Consider the following 5,779-nt stretch of genomic DNA (forward strand, 5'->3'; position numbering starts at 1 on the left):
GTGTCTTAAGCGGTCATATGGTGTCCTAAGGGGTCACAGGACACCATATAACCTCTTAGGAAACAATATGACCTCTAATGACACCTAAGGGGTCATATGGTGGGCTAATAAAATGATATATTAAATTTAAAGTTATGAATAGAACATCATACAATAGAAAATCAGTAGTTTAGTTTTGATATAGCTAAGTTAGACCATTGTCAGCATAAGAGAGAGTCCAAGCGAACAAACAATGAGGCTTCGCTAAAAAGCAAGTGTAAGAGCTTGACCTAGCCCTAAGAGTACTGCCTAAGTTCTAAAACATATGATGCTATTAAATTTGTAAGGTTATAGGATTGATCTTGATTATGACTATAGGAATTACACACTTGATTTCTTTCATGGGTATGTACCGTTCCAAGTTGTTTGATAAGTGATGATCATCATATACTACCACTGCCATGCATACAACAAACTTTAAGTTCTTTAGGTGACAAGCATTGTGTAACAACAAGGGAACTCTCGCATACCCACCACTATCATTCTCCAGGACATCATCTATGCTACTCTCCCTCTTTCTCTTCCTATCAGTTTGCAGGTACTCTAACTCATCATGTTGTTTTGTTGACACTATTTTCCACGTCTGCTCTGCTCATTAAAAACACATTTGAGAAGAATATTGCTACAGGTTTTCTTGTTTGTCACGGTAATGCACCTGTGGTTCAATTTCAAACCCTATTCCTCCTATTCAATATACACACACAAATCCATTAGTCAATTTTCTTAGGAGAGCATACATGATAATAATCAAAGAGGAAAGTTGCTGATAAGAAATAAATTCACTTACTTCTATAGAAGTGCAAACACAGTTGCATTGGGTATGGAGGGAGGGAGAGAAGAAGAGAAAGAGGGATGGGTTATGGAGGAGTGGAGAAGAGGAGAGAGAGAGAGAGAGAGAGAGAGAGAGAGGGATGGGGTATGGAGGAAGGGAGAAGGGGAGAGAGGGAGGGATGGGGTATGGAGGAAGAGAGAAGGGGAGGGAGGAAGGGAGAGAGAGAGGGATGGGGTATGGAGGAAGGGAGAGAGAGAGAGAGAGAGAGAGAGAGAGAGAGGGGGGACCTTATATGCATTTGAGAGGGGGAGACAATACATTTATGTGTATATATATACTTAATATATTATATATTATTATATACATATATATATTATATATTATTATGTACATATATATATTATATATTATATGTACATACACATATTTTATATACAATATCATATTATACACATACTATATATTACATATATTATATGTATATACACACATTATATATACAATATCATATCATACAATAGTCCGTGTACGTGTTGTTTATAGTAAAAAGAGCGTGTACACGTTGTTTATAGTAAAACGACCGCATATGCGCTTCTTACACCATAAGTACCCTATACACGCTTTTGACTTTTTAGGCTTGGAAATAGGCCTGGATGACAAAATTGCAGTTTGGAAGTTTGATTTCCCTCTATTTCTCTCATTTTTGACGTGTTTTATTTTATCAACTTGGTTTATCGACTTTGTCATCATCAAGTTTACACTTCATCAAGTGGGTATTTCTAAAATTGCCACCATATTTTCACCCATCTTCTGAGTTTTCTAACCATATAATTTTTTTAAAATTTGAACAACAATAACATATTGTTATTGAATTTCCTTTACCAATGTCTCCATAGTTCTCATAGACATAGGTGCACCATTTTTTTAATAACTTTTGATATACTTATCCAAATTTTAAAAACTTTATATATTATTGTAGTCCACTTGATTCTTTACAATTTAAAAAAAAAATTGTATTTTCAATTTGTTTAGTGCAACTTATTCTTTGTGCATGAACAGGTACCTAATTTTCAGGATGTGCTCAATTGGAAAAATCATTAAAAAAAAATACTCAACAAAAAATTACAAAAAAGTACACATCTTCTAGTGATCACTCTTAACTATCTTTCTGCCAAAGGATTTGTCAAAATACTAAATCTAACTATGACTTTTTTGATGCGTATGTCAGACATTGTGTTATGTTTTTCAAAAAAAATCCGAGTCTTTTTTTCGTGCGCGAAGGATTTGATCCCCTTAATCTTATCCAATTTTGAAAATTTTTAGTAGTTTGGAAACTAGATTCAGAGTACTACAATATTTGTTCTTTGATTATCTTCATATCTTGAGTGGATGACTTTCAAATTTTGCCTCCAAGTTCAGGTTCACCTGATTTCAGAAAAAAAGTGTCCACTTATACCCTTTTTTTACCACCATCTTTGTGCACTTACCCTTATATTCAATTTGTTGATTACAAAGGAAAATATTCATTTAACTTTATAAAAGGGCAGCCACCAAATACAATGAATACACAATACTGAACTCAATACAAGGGGTTTTGTAGGGTTAATTCAACATTTTATAAAGTTTATCAAATCATATTCCACAATTGCAATGTTTAATATTATAGATTTTTGTTGTTTATATTCATATTTTTTATTACATAGGCAAATAATCATTTTGTGTAGGGGAAAAAGCGAGACTAGGTTAACATGCCCTAATCCTACCTTTTGACACACATTACGGAATACGAAAGAGCCTAGAGATATCACACAATTGGCTACTTCTTTTTGTGAAAGAGAGAGCCATGGGATATCTATTAGGATTTCTATTCCCTTAATGAAATTGGAAGATCAAATGATGCAAGTTCAAACCCTAATCCCAAAATGCAAGTATGAACTAATAACAAGATTGCAGAATTGAGATTAAACAATGAATAGCTGTAAATACAAGGATGAAATAAGAATGCAGATGTGTACCCGGAGTCAAAATCAGACTGAAAATGTTCGGGACGGAGGCGCGGGCGCCACTGTCCTGATTCTGTCCTGGAAACTGCACCGGAAACTGTTGTTTTGCACTCTGGAACACTATCGGAAATGCTGTCTGTCCGGAGGACCAGGGTGCCCAGCGCCTCTGTCCCAAGGACCAGGGTGCCCAACGACCCTGTCCTGGCAGGACCAGGGCACCCAGCGCCCCTGTCCCAGTCTTCTGCTCTGCAATTTGATGCAGAGTGCTGTCTCAACCTGTTCTCTCCGGATCTGTATCCTGCAGTGTCGTCCGAGTCCCGAACCTGCACTGATATCTGAAAAGGGTGTATGGGCAGCTATATAGGGTTTTGCCTTAGTCAAACCCCCACTTCGGTGATTTCCACCTCCACGAATAGCCAAGTTGTTTTGTAAAATGAATTGTGTGTGCAGACCTAGTGTGTGTGCAAGGTCCTAAAATGCAAGAAAGCAAACTAGAGCAACCTAGAAAGTAAACCCTAATTGCTTGTAAATGACAATGTAAATGCTCTAAATCAAGATGCAAAGTGATCTAAAGCATGAATAAAGGATATATTGAAGCTTATGCAAAGACATGAAAACAACATGAAATCATACACAACCCTCAAGGGAGGAGTACAAGCCAATCTTCAGTCGGTAATCCCCTATTGTTCTTCAATGTCTTCCAAGCCCTAAATGGATGAATGAAATTGATGAATGCTTGATAGAGGGATGTTGAATGTTGTTGAAGTCTTCAAAGATCTTCTCTTTTGCTTCATATGAGGTCCCCTGAAAACAAAAATCGGATCCCTTCAAATGAAGAAAGAGAGCTCTTATGTAGGAAACCCTAGATCGTAATTTCATCTTTTGGCCGACCTAGAGATTGAATATCCTGCCAATTTCTTGGGGTTAAGCTTTATTTTATGATTGGATTGCGCTCCTAAAATTTCGGAAAAAATGTCCGGGACCATGTGCACTCCGGGCGCCACGGTCCCGACAACTTTTCACCAAATTTTCAGGGCCGTCGGATATGATGATTTTAGAGAGAATCCTGAAGTTACAGGTGATTTCGAGATGTTTTGACCCCGAAACCAAGCCCCCAAGTTTGAAATAGGACTTAATTAGGGTTTTTGATTGAGTGATGTATTGGAGGAATAAAATGAAAAGGGCACGCTTTAGCGAAAGGGCCCAACTTTATGATGCAAAGGACGATGAAATAGGACCTTAGACCTAATTAATTTGATTAATTAAGTGCTAAAGGAGAAATGCAATGCAAAATGTAAAATGCACTAAGGCGGGTGCTAAACTAGGTGTGAAATTGTACCACCCTAGCAAGTGCGTACAATTTATGACGCTACATTTAGCCCCCACTTTAGCGGTCATATGAGTACTACGTGCATATGCAAGCTAAAGTACAGAAAAGTAAACATTATTTGAAAAAGGATATATCCATAAGTTGTCGGACGAAGCCCCCAGCGGTATCTGCAGTACACAGTTAGGAACCGCACCCTACAAAACACACGTTAGATCACAAAATCACCTAATGTTTACTAAGGAAAGTGATGAAATTTGTGAGTAGCTATATGCCCCCCCCCCTGTTTCGACTTGCTTATTAGGGAGGTGAAATAGGGTAGCATGTTTACTTACAACAAATTGTGTAAGAGAGTATTGATGAGGCTTCATCAGAGCACTTTTTTGGAACATCCCGAGAGTAGGGGAATGAAAATATGATTCCAATGCAACAAACGGCTCGAAAATCGCATCTCCCAAACCCAAGTTATAATAAAATGAATGATAGAGGAAAATTAGGGTTTCAAAAGTAAAGATAAAGAAATGAAAGTATATACCTTGAAAGTGACACTTGCATTTGTCACTTTGTTGATTTCTAAATACTGTTCATTGCAGCGGAGCCCACATAGCCATCATCATGCCTTCATGACGACTGGAGCGTCCCACGAGGATTGAGATCCTGCGCCAGGTCATGATCGACGATGAGCCACTGGATGAGGTGAGTTGACTGAACGTTTGACTTTTTATTTTTTCGCATTTTGACTTTTCTGTGATCGTATGCGGGCCTTGAAGGCTGACCCGGGGCCCACCCAGGGTGCCATGGTCCCTGTGGGGCGCCTTGGTCCCCCCAGGGTGCCATGGTCCCTGACAGGGGCGCCATGGTCCCTTCAGGGCGCCATGGTCCCTTCAGGGCGCCATGGTCCCTGACAGGGCGCCATGGTCCCAATCAGGGCTTGGCGAGGGGTTTCAGGGTTGGCATATGATGTTCGACAGTTTGCATGAGCGATTTTGATGATTGAGTACTGATTATGGTTATGTTTTTGTGTTGCAGGGTCTCCCATACATGAGAGAGCATACAACGGGACATATTCTTCACAGTTTGCGAGATCAGATTCCGCGGCTAACTTAGGCAGAGAGAGACACATTGTCGATTGTGGGATTGTGGTATGTGATCCTCATGCCAGCCATTCGGTTGCATCCTACGATGCTGATGGCATTGATGGAGCGATGGGATCCTGACACATGCACCTTTCATCTTCCAGTAGGGGAGTTGACGGTTACACTCGAGGATGTGTACCGTATACTTCGTCTTCCTATTAGAGGAGTGACTGTTACATACGCGACCGATCGATCAGCGGAGGATCATCAGAGAGAGCAGGTATATTGCATAGGGAGAGTCATGCCGAGCGAGATGAGAGGTCGCATTATGGTCAGCTAGCTCTTACATCCTACAGGGGAGGTACCCCTTCTGAGACGCCTTATGATCGCCATCATAGCACTAGCCGTCTGCCCTAATGGGTGAGGTACGCACATGCATGGGGGTCTCACATGGTGCATCAGAGCTATGGAGAGACATAGGAGAGTGTATGCTTGGGGTCGGAGTATGCTTGCACATCTCTATCATGACCTTGAGGAGTATGTATTTGGACTGGGTTGCAGT

Source organism: Cryptomeria japonica, chromosome 4 (genome assembly GCF_030272615.1).
Source record: "Cryptomeria japonica chromosome 4, Sugi_1.0, whole genome shotgun sequence".
In the NCBI taxonomy this organism is placed as follows: domain Eukaryota; kingdom Viridiplantae; phylum Streptophyta; class Pinopsida; order Cupressales; family Cupressaceae; genus Cryptomeria; species Cryptomeria japonica.